Source organism: Tachypleus tridentatus, chromosome 13, assembly GCF_004210375.1.
Source record: "Tachypleus tridentatus isolate NWPU-2018 chromosome 13, ASM421037v1, whole genome shotgun sequence".
Taxonomy (NCBI): domain Eukaryota; kingdom Metazoa; phylum Arthropoda; class Merostomata; order Xiphosura; family Limulidae; genus Tachypleus; species Tachypleus tridentatus.
The window spans coordinates 270922385-270935846 of record NC_134837.1 but is presented as its reverse complement, the minus strand read 5'-3'; positions in this window follow the sequence as shown (position 1 = coordinate 270935846).

The following is a 13462-nucleotide window of genomic DNA, read 5'->3' as shown; positions in this document are numbered from 1 at the left end:
GTGTCATGTTGTAGTAACATGAGATCCAGAGAAATGTCACTAACCACACAATGTGTTGGGTTGTGGTAACACGAGATACAGAGAGATGTCACTAGCCACACAATGTGTTGGGTTGTGGTAACACAAGATACAGAGAAATGTCACTAGCCACACAATGTGTTGAGTTGTGGTAACACGAGATACAGAGAAATGTCACTAGCCACACAGTGTGTTGGGTTGTGGTAACACGAGATACAGAGAAATGTCACTAGCCACATGATGTGTAGTGTTGTAGTAACACGAGATACAAAGAAACGTCACTAGCCAAACGATGTGTCATGTTGTAGTAACATGAGATCCAGAGAAATGTCACTAACCACACAATGTGTTGGGTTGTGGTAACACGACATACAGAGAAATGTCACTAGTCACACAATGTGTTGGGTTGTGGTAACACGAGATACAGAGAGATGTCAATAACCACACAATGTGTTGGGTTGTGGTAACACGACATACAGAGAAATGTCACTAGCCACACAATGTGTTGGGTTGTGGTAACACGAGATACAGAGAAATGTCACTAGCCACACAGTGTGTTGGGTTGTGGTAACCACGAGATACAGAGAAATGTCACTAGCCACACAGTGTGTTGGGTTGTGGTAACACCGAATACAGAGAAATGTCACTAGCCACACAGTGTGTTGGGTTGTGGTAACACGAATACAGAGAAATGTCACTAGCCACACAGTGTGTTGGGTTGTGGTAACACGAATACAGAAAGCGTCACTAGTCACACAATGTGTTGGGTTGTGGTAACAGGAGATACAGAGAAGCGTCACTAACTACACAATGTGTTGGGTTGTGGTAACATAAGATACAGAGAAATGTCACTAGCCACACAGTGTGTTGGGTTGTGGTAACACGAGATACAGAGAAACGTCACTAGTCACACAATGTGTTGGGTTGTGGTAACAGGAGATACAGAGAAACGTCACTAACTACACAATGTGTTGGGTTGTGGTAACATAAGATAGAGAGAAATGTCACTAGCCACATGATGTGTAGTGTTGTAGTAACACGAGATACAAAGAAACGTCACTAGCCAAACGATGTGTCATGTTGTAGTAACATGAGATCCAGAGAAATGTCACTAGCCACATGATGTGTAGTGTTGTAGTAACACGAGATACAAAGAAATGTCACTAGCCAAACGATGTGTCATGTTGTAGTAACATGAGATCCAGAGAAAGGTCACTAACCACACAATGTGTCATGTCATAGTAACACGACATACAGAGAAACAACACTAGTCAAAAAATGTATCCTGTTGTAGTGACCGAAGTTACGGGAAAGCACTCATTATTAACACTACTAGTATAATGCTTTGCTAATGTTGTTCTCATGTTTTATTTTACTAGTATAATGCTTTGCTAATGTTGTTCTCATGTTTTATTCTACTAGTATAATGTTTTGCTGATGTTGTTCTCATGTTTTATTCTACTAGTATAATGCTTTGCTAATGTTGTTCTCATGTTTTATTCTATTAGTATAATGTTTTGCTGATGTTGTTCTCATGTTTTATTGTACTAGTATAATGTTTGCTACTGTTGTTCTCATGTTTTATTCTACTAGTATAATGCTTTGCTAATGTTGTTCTCATGTTTTATTCTACTAGTTTAATGTTTTGCTACTGTTGTTCTCATGTTTTATTCTACTAGTATAATGTTTTGCTGATGTTGTTCTCATGTTTTATTGTACTAGTATAATGTTTTGCTGATGTTGTTCTCATGTTTTATTCTACTAGTATAATGCTTTGCTAATGTTGTTCTCATGTTTTATTCTACTAGTTTAATGTTTTGCTACTGTTGTTCTCATGTTTTATTCTACTAGTATAATGTTTTGCTGATGTTGTTCTCATGTTTTATTGTACTAGTATAATGTTTGCTACTGTTGTTCTCATGTTTTATTCTACTAGTATAATGTTTTGCTGATGTTGTTCTCATGTTTTATTGTACTAGTATAATGTTTGCTACTGTTGTTCTCATGTTTTATTCTACTAGTATAATGCTTTGCTAATGTTGTTCTCATGTTTTATTCTACTAGTTTAATGTTTTGCTACTGTTGTTCTCATGTTTTTTATTCTACTAGTATAATGTTTTGCTGATGTTGTTCTCATGTTTTATTGTACTAGTATAATGTTTTGCTGATGTTGTTCTCATGTTTTTATTCTACTAGTATAATGTTTTGCTGATGTTGTTCTCATGTTTTATTGTGTACTAGTATAATGCTTTGCTGATGTGGTTCTCATGTTTTTATTTTACTAGTATAATGCTTTGCTGATGTGGTTCTCATGTTTTATTTTACTAGTATAATGCTTTGCTGATGTGGTTCTCATGTTTTATTGTACTAGTATAATGTTTTGCTGATGTTGTTCTCATGTTTTATTGTACTAGTATAATATTTTGCTGATGTTGTTCTCATGTTTTTATTGTACTAGTATAATGTTTTGCTGATGTTGTTCTCATGTTTTATTCTACTAGTATAATGTTTTGCTACTGTTCTCATGTTTTATTGTACTAGTATAATGTTTTGCTACTGTTGTTCTCATGTTTTATTTTACTAGTATAATGCTTTGCTGATGTGGTTCTCATGTTTTATTGTACTAGTATAATGTTTTGCTGATGTTGTTCTCATGTTTTATTGTACTAGTATAATGTTTTGCTGATGTTGTTCTCATGTTTTATTCTACTAGTTTAATGTTTTGCTAATGTTGTTCTCATGTTTTATTGTACTAGTATAATGTTTTGCTGATGTTGTTCTCATGTTTTATTTTACTAGTTTAATGTTTTGCTGATGTTGTTCTCATGTTTTATTGTACTAGTTTAATGTTTTGCTGATGTTGTTCTCATGTTTTATTGTACTAGTTTAATGTTTTTGCTGATGTTGTTCTCATGTTTTATTGTTGTACTAGTATAATGTTTTGCTGATGTTCTCATGTTTTATTCTACTAGTTTAATGTTTTGCTGATGTTGTTCTCATGTTTTATTCTACTAGTATAATGTTTTGCTGATGTTGTTCTCATGTTTTATTGTACTAGTTTAATGTTTTGCTGATGTTGTTCTCATGTTTTATTGTACTAGTATAATGTTTTGCTGATGTTGTTCTCATGTTTTATTGTACTAGTATAATGCTTTGCTGATGTTGTTCTCATGTTTTATTGTACTAGTATAATGTTTTGCTGATGTTGTTCTCATGTTTTATTCTACTAGTTTAATGTTTTGCTAATGTTGTTCTCATGTTTTATTCTACTAGTATAATGTTTTGCTGATGTTGTTCTCATGTTTTATTCTACTAGTATAATGTTTGCTACTGTTGTTCTCATGTTTTATTGTACTAGTATAATGCTTTGCTGATGTTGTTCTCATGTTTTATTGTACTAGTTTAATGTTTTGCTACTGTTGTTCTCATGTTTTATTCTACTAGTATAATGTTTTGCTGATGTTGTTCTCATGTTTTATTGTACTAGTATAATGTTTTGCTGATGTTGTTCTCATGTTTTATTCTACTAGTATAATGCTTTGCTAATGTTGTTCTCATGTTTTATTCTACTAGTTTAATGTTTTGCTACTGTTGTTCTCATGTTTTATTGTACTAGTATAATGTTTTGCTGATGTTGTTCTCATGTTTTATTGTACTAGTATAATGTTTGCTACTGTTGTTCTCATGTTTTATTCTACTAGTATAATGCTTTGCTAATGTTGTTCTCATGTTTTATTCTACTAGTTTAATGTTTTGCTACTGTTGTTCTCATGTTTTATTCTACTAGTATAATGTTTTGCTGATGTTGTTCTCATGTTTTATTGTACTAGTATAATGTTTTGCTGATGTTGTTCTCATGTTTTATTCTACTAGTATAATGTTTTGCTGATGTTGTTCTCATGTTTTATTGTACTAGTATAATGCTTTGCTGATGTGGTTCTCATGTTTTATTTTACTAGTATAATGCTTTGCTGATGTGGTTCTCATGTTTTATTTTACTAGTATAATGCTTTGCTGATGTGGTTCTCATGTTTTATTGTACTAGTATAATGTTTTGCTGATGTTGTTCTCATGTTTTATTGTACTAGTATAATATTTTGCTGATGTTGTTTCACATGTTTTATTGTACTAGTATAATGTTTTGCTGATGTTGTTCTCATGTTTTATTCTACTAGTATAATGTTTTGCTACTGTTCTCATGTTTTATTGTACTAGTATAATGTTTTGCTACTGTTGTTCTCATGTTTTATTTTACTAGTATAATGCTTTGCTGATGTGGTTCTCATGTTTTATTGTACTAGTATAATGTTTTGCTGATGTTGTTCTCATGTTTTATTGTACTAGTATAATGTTTTGCTGATGTTGTTCTCATGTTTTATTCTACTAGTTTAATGTTTTGCTAATGTTGTTCTCATGTTTTATTGTACTAGTATAATGTTTTGCTGATGTTGTTCTCATGTTTTATTGTACTAGTTTAATGTTTTGCTGATGTTGTTCTCATGTTTTATTGTACTAGTATAATGTTTTGCTGATGTTCTCATGTTTTATTCTACTAGTTTAATGTTTTGCTGATGTTGTTCTCATGTTTTTATTCTACTAGTATAATGTTTTGCTGATGTTGTTCTCATGTTTTTTATTGTACTAGTTTAATGTTTTGCTGATGTTGTTCTCATGTTTTTTATTGTACTAGTATAATGTTTTGCTGATGTTGTTCTCATGTTTTATTGTACTAGTATAATGCTTTGCTGATGTTGTTCTCATGTTTTATTGTACTAGTATAATGTTTTGCTGATGTTGTTCTCATGTTTTATTCTACTAGTTTAATGTTTTGCTAATGTTGTTCTCATGTTTTATTCTACTAGTATAATGTTTTGCTTGATGTTGTTCTCATGTTTTTATTCTACTAGTATAATGTTTGCTACTGTTGTTCTCATGTTTTATTGTACTAGTATAATGCTTTGCTGATGTTGTTCTCATGTTTTATTGTACTAGTTTAATGTTTTGCTACTGTTGTTCTCATGTTTTATTCTACTAGTATAATGTTTTGCTGATGTTGTTCTCATGTTTTATTGTACTAGTATAATGTTTTGCTGATGTTGTTCTCATGTTTTATTCTACTAGTATAATGCTTTTGCTAATGTTGTTTTCATGTTTTATTCTACTAGTTTAATGTTTTGCTACTGTTGTTCTCATGTTTTATTGTACTAGTATAATGTTTTGCTGATGTTGTTCTCATGTTTTATTGTACTAGTATAATGTTTGCTACTGTTGTTCTCATGTTTTATTCTACTAGTATAATGCTTTGCTAATGTTGTTCTCATGTTTTATTCTACTAGTTTAATGTTTTGCTACTGTTGTTCTCATGTTTTATTCTACTAGTATAATGTTTTGCTGATGTTGTTCTCATGTTTTATTGTACTAGTATAATGTTTTGCTTGATGTTGTTCTCATGTTTTATTCTACTAGTATAATGTTTTTGCTGATGTGGTTCTCATGTTTTATTTTACTAGTATAATGCTTTTGCTGATGTGGTTCTCATGTTTTATTTTACTAGTATAATGCTTTTGCTGATGTGGTTCTCATGTTTTATTTTACTAGTATAATGCTTTGCTGATGTGGTTCTCATGTTTTATTGTACTAGTATAATGTTTTTGCTGCTGATGTTGTTCTCATGTTTTATTGTACTAGTATAATATTTTGCTGATGTTGTTTCACATGTTTTATTGTACTAGTATAATGTTTTGCTGATGTTGTTCTCATGTTTTATTCTACTAGTATAATGTTTTGCTACTGTTCTCATGTTTTATTGTACTAGTATAATGTTTTGCTACTGTTGTTCTCATGTTTTATTTTACTAGTATAATGCTTTGCTGATGTGGTTCTCATGTTTTATTGTACTAGTATAATGTTTTGCTGATGTTGTTCTCATGTTTTATTGTACTAGTATAATGTTTTGCTGATGTTGTTCTCATGTTTTATTCTACTAGTTTAATGTTTTTTGCTAATGTTGTTCTCATGTTTTATTGTACTAGTATAATGTTTTGCTTGATGTTGTTCTCATGTTTTTATTTTACTAGTTTAATGTTTTGCTGATGTTGTTCTCATGTTTTATTGTACTAGTTTAATGTTTTGCTGATGTTGTTCTCATGTTTTATTGTACTAGTTTAATGTTTTGCTGATGTTGTTCTCATGTTTTATTGTACTAGTATAATGTTTTGCTGATGTTCTCATGTTTTATTCTACTAGTTTAATGTTTTGCTGATGTTGTTCTCATGTTTTATTCTACTAGTATAATGTTTTGCTGATGTTGTTCTCATGTTTTATTGTACTAGTTTAATGTTTTGCTGATGTTGTTCTCATGTTTTTTATTGTACTAGTATAATGTTTTGCTTGATGTTGTTCTCATGTTTTATTGTACTAGTATGATGTTTTGCTGATGTTGTTCTCATGTTTTATTGTACTAGTATAATGCTTTGCTACTGTTGTTCTCATGTTTTATTCTACTAGTTTAATGTTTTGCTAATGTTGTTCTCATGTTTTATTGTACTAGTATAATGTTTTGCTGATGTTGTTCTCATGTTTTATTCTACTAGTTTAATGTTTTGCTGATGTTGTTCTCATGTTTTATTGTACTAGTATAATGCTTTGCTGATGTTGTTCTCATGTTTTATTGTACTAGTATAATGTTTTGCTGATGTTGTTCTCATGTTTTATTCTACTAGTTTAATGTTTTGCTAATGTTGTTCTCATGTTTTATTCTACTAGTATAATGTTTTGCTGATGTTGTTCTCATGTTTTATTCTACTAGTATAATGTTTGCTACTGTTGTTCTCATGTTTTATTGTACTAGTATAATGCTTTGCTGATGTTGTTCTCATGTTTTATTGTACTAGTTTAATGTTTTGCTACTGTTGTTCTCATGTTTTATTCTACTAGTATAATGTTTTGCTGATGTTGTTCTCATGTTTTATTGTACTAGTATAATGTTTTGCTGATGTTGTTCTCATGTTTTATTCTACTAGTATAATGCTTTGCTAATGTTGTTCTCATGTTTTATTCTACTAGTTTAATGTTTTGCTACTGTTGTTCTCATGTTTTATTCTACTAGTATAATGTTTTTTTGCTGATGTTGTTCTCATGTTTTTATTGTACTAGTATAATGTTTGCTACTGTTGTTCTCATGTTTTATTCTACTAGTATAATGCTTTGCTAATGTTGTTCTCATGTTTTATTCTACTAGTTTAATGTTTTGCTACTGTTGTTCTCATGTTTTATTCTACTAGTATAATGTTTTGCTGATGTTGTTCTCATGTTTTATTGTACTAGTATAATGTTTTGCTGATGTTGTTCTCATGTTTTATTCTACTAGTATAATGTTTTGCTGATGTTGTTCTCATGTTTTATTGTACTAGTATAATGCTTTGCTGATGTGGTTCTCATGTTTTATTTTACTAGTATAATGCTTTGCTTGATGTGGTTCTCATGTTTTATTTTACTAGTATAATGCTTTGCTGATGTGGTTCTCATGTTTTATTGTACTAGTATAATGTTTTGCTGATGTTGTTCTCATGTTTTATTGTACTAGTATAATATTTTGCTGATGTTGTTTCACATGTTTTATTGTACTAGTATAATGTTTTGCTGATGTTGTTCTCATGTTTTATTCTACTAGTATAATGTTTTGCTACTGTTCTCATGTTTTATTGTACTAGTATAATGTTTTGCTACTGTTGTTCTCATCTTTTATTTTACTAGTATAATGCTTTGCTGATGTGGTTCTCATGTTTTATTGTACTAGTATAATGTTTTGCTGATGTTGTTCTCATGTTTTTTTGTACTAGTATAATGTTTTTTTGATGTTGTTCTCATGTTTTATTGTACTAGTATAATGTTTTTTTGCTTGATGTTGTTATCGTGTTTTATTCTACTAGTTTAATGTTTTGCTTCTGTTGTTCTCATGTTTTATTCTACTAGTATAATGCTTTGCTAATGTTGTTCTCATGTTTTATTCTACTAGTTTAATGTTTTGCTACTGTTGTTCTCATGTTTTATTCTACTAGTATAATGTTTTGCTGATGTTGTTCTCATGTTTTATTGTACTAGTATAATGTTTTGCTACTGTTGTTCTCATGTTTTATTCTACTAGTATAATGTTTTATTGATGTTGTTCTCATGTTTTTTATTGTACTAGTATAATGTTTTGCTGATGTTGTTCTCATGTTTTTTATTCTACTAGTATAATGTTTTGCTGATGTGGTTCTCATGTTTTATTGTACTAGTATAATGTTTTGCTGATGTTGTTCTCATGTTTTATTGTACTAGTATAATATTTTGCTGATGTTGTTCTCATGTTTTATTGTACTAGTATAATGTTTTGCTGATGTTGTTCTCATGTTTTATTCTACTAGTATAATGTTTTGCTACTGTTCTCATGTTTTATTGTACTAGTATAATGTTTTGCTACTGTTGTTCTCATGTTTTATTTTACTAGTATAATGCTTTATTGATGTGGTTCTCATGTTTTATTGTACTAGTATAATGTTTTGCTGATGTTGTTCTCATGTTTTATTGTACTAGTATAATGTTTTGCTGATGTTGTTCTCATGTTTTATTCTACTAGTTTAATGTTTTGCTAATGTTGTTCTCATGTTTTATTGTACTAGTATAATGTTTTGCTGATGTTGTTCTCATGTTTTATTTTACTAGTTTAATGTTTTGCTGATGTTGTTCTCATGTTTTATTGTACTAGTTTAATGTTTTGCTGATGTTGTTCTCATGTTTTATTGTACTAGTTTAATGTTTTATTGATGTTGTTCTCATGTTTTATTGTACTAGTATAATGTTTTGCTGATGTTCTCATGTTTTATTCTACTAGTTTAATGTTTTGCTGATGTTGTTCTCATGTTTTATTCTACTAGTATAATGTTTTGCTGATGTTGTTCTCATGTTTTATTGTACTAGTTTAATGTTTTGCTGATGTTGTTCTCATGTTTTATTGTACTAGTATAATGTTTTGCTGATGTTGTTCTCATGTTTTATTCTACTAGTATAATGTTTTTTGCTGATGTTGTTCTCATGTTTTATTGTACTAGTTTAATGTTTTGCTGATGTTGTTCTCATGTTTTATTCTACTAGTATAATGTTTTGCTGATGTTGTTCTCATGTTTTATTGTACTAGTATAATATTTTGCTGATGTTGTTCTCATGTTTTATTGTACTAGTATAATGTTTTGCTGATGTTGTTCTCATGTTTTATTCTACTAGTATAATGTTTTGCTACTGTTCTCATGTTTTATTGTACTAGTATAATGTTTTGCTACTGTTGTTCTCATGTTTTATTCTACTAGTTTAATGTTTTGCTGATGTTGTTCTCATGTTTTATTGTACTAGTATAATGTTTTGCTGATGTTGTTCTCATGTTTTATTGTACTAGTATAATGTTTTGCTGATGTTGTTATCGTGTTTTATTCTACTAGTTTAATGTTTTGCTTCTGTTGTTCTCATGTTTTATTCTACTAGTATATTACTTTGCTTGTAATGTTTTGTGTTTCACACCTTCTGTTTCAGTTTGTTTTGTCTGATTTTTTCAGTAAATGTTTTATATTCTTACAGGTTGGAACTGTGGCTAAAAGAAGCACTGTTTTCACCAAAATATGATTATATAATAATTTACACTCACTGTGCCAACAATAGAACTGTAGTAATTTAATACTTATATAAAGTTAATGATAAACGATTAAAAAGTTTGTATTTGTTATGGGAATAGTATATGTCATGTTTTCGGTGAGATTAGATCATGGTTTTTAAGTACTTACGTGCGAATACTAGACAACAAATCTCCTATCTAACGTTTTAACCTATTATGTTGCTTTTATATCACTATTAAATCTTTCAGTATAAATCATAACCAAAATTGTTTGTCATGTATCGTTATTGTGGTAGCTCTAATGGAAATATAAAGATTAATATATCTAGAAGTTTGTTTATAGAATTTCAAGTTAAATTGTATGACATTTATTTAATATCTATTAATCATTGTTCTAGTTTAGTTTAGAAACACTTCTGTAACTTATGGTTCTTTTAAGAAAGTAAAACATCTTATATTACAGTGTAATTCGTTAATACTAGAATTATGTTGTTGTCTTTTTGTTTGAGCTACATAAAGATTTGATTTCTTATAAAATATATACATAAAATGTCAGTGTTGTAACTGTACATATAAATATATTATTTTACAAAGTTTGTATGTAGTTTATTACTTTATCAGAGGATACTAATTGGTTGCTATAGGAACAGCATCAAGAAAACTGTTTTCACTGAAACATTAACCTGAGTATAAATAAACCTTATGTGTCATCTGAGTATAAAGATAGAAACATAGAGTGTGTAATTAAAGATAGCTTCAGATATTTGAAAACCTTATGTGTCACCTTAGTATAAAGATAGAAACATAGAGAATGTAATTAAAGATAGCTTCAGATACTTGAAAACTTTTATACTCAGGTGACACATTGTGGAATTAGGTAACAGTTGAATAATGTTACTGTTACCTACTATTCTAAACATTGTGGTGTTAGGTAACAGTTTAATAATGTTACTTTTACGTACTTGACTTTAATGTATTCTGTTAGGTAACAGTTGAATAATGTTACTGTTACCTACTTGACTTTAATGTATTATGTTAGGTAACAGTTGAATAATGCTACTGTTACCTACTTGACTTTAATGTATTATGTTAGGTAACAGTTGAATAATGCTACTGTTACCTACTTGACTTTAATGTATTCTGTTAGGTAACAGTTGAATAATGTTACTGTTACATACTTGACTTTAATGTATTCTGTTAGGTAACAGTTGAATAATGTTACTGTTACATACTTGACTTTAATGTATTCTGTTAGGTAACAGTTGAATAATGTTACTGTTACCTACTTGACTTTAATGTATTCTGTTAGGTAACAGTTGAATAATGTTACTCTTACAGACTTGACTTTAATGTATTCTGTTAGGTAACAGTTGAATAATGTTACTGTTACCTACTTGATTTTAATGTATTCTGTTAGGTAACAGTTGAATAATGTTACTGTTACCTACTTGACTTTAATGTATTCTGTTAGGTAACAGTTGAAGAATGATCCCTCACATCATTTTGTGAGTTACATTTTTTACCTGATTTTTGATTAAACAAGAGCTGCTCACCCCTTCCCCCAAAGTTGCTAAGCCATAAGTCTAAAGGCTAACAACACTAAAACTGTGTTTTGATATCCAAATTGTTAACCACTGTACGATGTGTTTGTTAGGTAGAATGTAAAAACAAAACCCAATTTTAAGCTCCATTATGAATAACAGAATAAGACACGACATTCTATAAATGAAGTATTGGTTTGTTACTCTTTGTCAAATAAGATGAGAAGATATGGTTTCTTTATATTCAGAACCAGCTGTACTGATTGTATTGGGAGAGAAACAATGATTTTCGTCTGAATAATTTCACAAAAATTGTAATTACATTGGATGTATATATGTCCAAAATTACACAAGTGTAAGAACTTGGTTCATTGTTTTATTTGCCTGTTTTTTATGTGAAGTATTGTAGGCTATGTTGAGTTGATTGTCCTTGGAATAAACCGAAATCATCCAGAAACAAAATTGCAGTAGTTATACATCATACAAGTGGCAACAACACATTTGGTTATACATACATCGTGCAGGATGTTTTTAATGTTTGTCTTCTCTAATTTTCTTCATTAATATTTTATAACTTTACTTGGGTTTTGCAGAGTTCTGCTAACAAGGAACATAAAGTTCTGTAACTTTAAGTTGTACAAGGTTTTTCTGTAACTTTAAGTTGTACAAGGTTTTCTGTAACTTTAAGTTGTACAAGGTTTTTCTGTAACTTTAAGTTGTACAAGGTTTTTCTGTAACTTTAAGTTGTACAAGGTTTTCTGTAACTGTAAGTTGTACAAGGTTTTTCCAGTAACTTTAAGTTGTAAAGGTTTTTCTGTAACTTTAAGTTGTACAAGGTTTTTCTGTAACTTTAAGTTGTACAAGGTTTTTCTGTAACTTTAAGTTGTACAAGGTTTTTCTGTAACTTTAAGTTGTACAAGGTTTTTCTGTAACTTTAAGTTGTACAAGGTTTTTCTGTAACTGTAAGTTGTACAAGGTTTTTCCGTAACTTTAAGTTGTACAAGGTTTTTCTGTAACTTTAAGTTGTACAAGGTTTTTCTGTAACTTTAAGTTGTACAAGGTTTTTCTGTAACTTTAAGTTGTACAAGGTTTTTCTGTAACTTTAAGTTGTACAAGGTTTTTCTGTAACTTTAAGTTGTACAAGGTTTTTCTGTAACTGTAAGTTGTACAAGGTTTTTCTGTAACTTTAAGTTGTACAAGGTTTTTCTGTAACTTTAAGTTGTACAAGGTTTTCTGTAACTTTAAGTTGTACAAGGTTTTCTGTAACTGTAAGTTGTACAAAGGTTTTCGTAACTTTAAGTTGTACAAGGTTTTTCCGTAACTTTAAGTTGTACAAGGTTTTCTGTAACTTTAAGTTGTACAAGGTTTTTCTGTAACTTTAAGTTGTACAAGGTTTTTCTGTAACTTTAAGTTGTACAAGGTTTTCTGTAACTTTAAGTTGTACAAGGTTTTTTCTGTAACTGTAAGTTGTACAAGGTTTTTCTGTAACTTTAAGTTGTACAAGGTTTTTCTGTAACTTTAAGTTGTACAAAGTTTTTCTGTAACTTTAAGTTGTACAAGGTTTTTCTGTAACTGTAAGTTGTACAAGGTTTTTCTGTAACTTTAAGTTGTACAAGGTTTTTCTGTAACTTTAAGTTGTACAAGGTTTTTCTGTAACTGTAAGTTGTACAAGGTTTTTCTGTAACTGTAAGTTGTACAAGGTTTTTCTGTAACTTTAAGTTGTACAAAGTTTTTCTGTAACTTTAAGTTGTACAAGGTTTTTCTGTAACTGTAAGTTGTACAAGGTTTTTCTGTAACTTTAAGTTGTACAAGGTTTTTCTGTAACTTTAAGTTGTACAAGGTTTTTCTGTAACTGTAAGTTGTACAAGGTTTTTCTGTAACTTTAATTGCTAATTATCATAACTTTGAGTGTAAATTTTTTATTCAATCTTTCATAATTACAACTTAGTTTGTTAAGGCTATTTCAAATTCTTTTAGAGTTTCTTAAAGGGACACATACCTTTTAAATGTCAAAATGTTTCAATTACTTGTTTTCATATTGTCACTTATTACCCTTTTACTTTTCTTAGTTCAGTCTAATTCTAAGATTTTCTATGACTTTCTCTTATCGGTTCTGAGGTATTTTTAAAACATTATTTTCATTGTTATGATTTTTATAAATTACTAAGCTACTGTTATTTGTTGTGTTTTAACTTTCCTAACCACGTGTTTTTCAAAGTTTCTCATCTAAAGATTTTCTCAAACCTTTTACTGTATT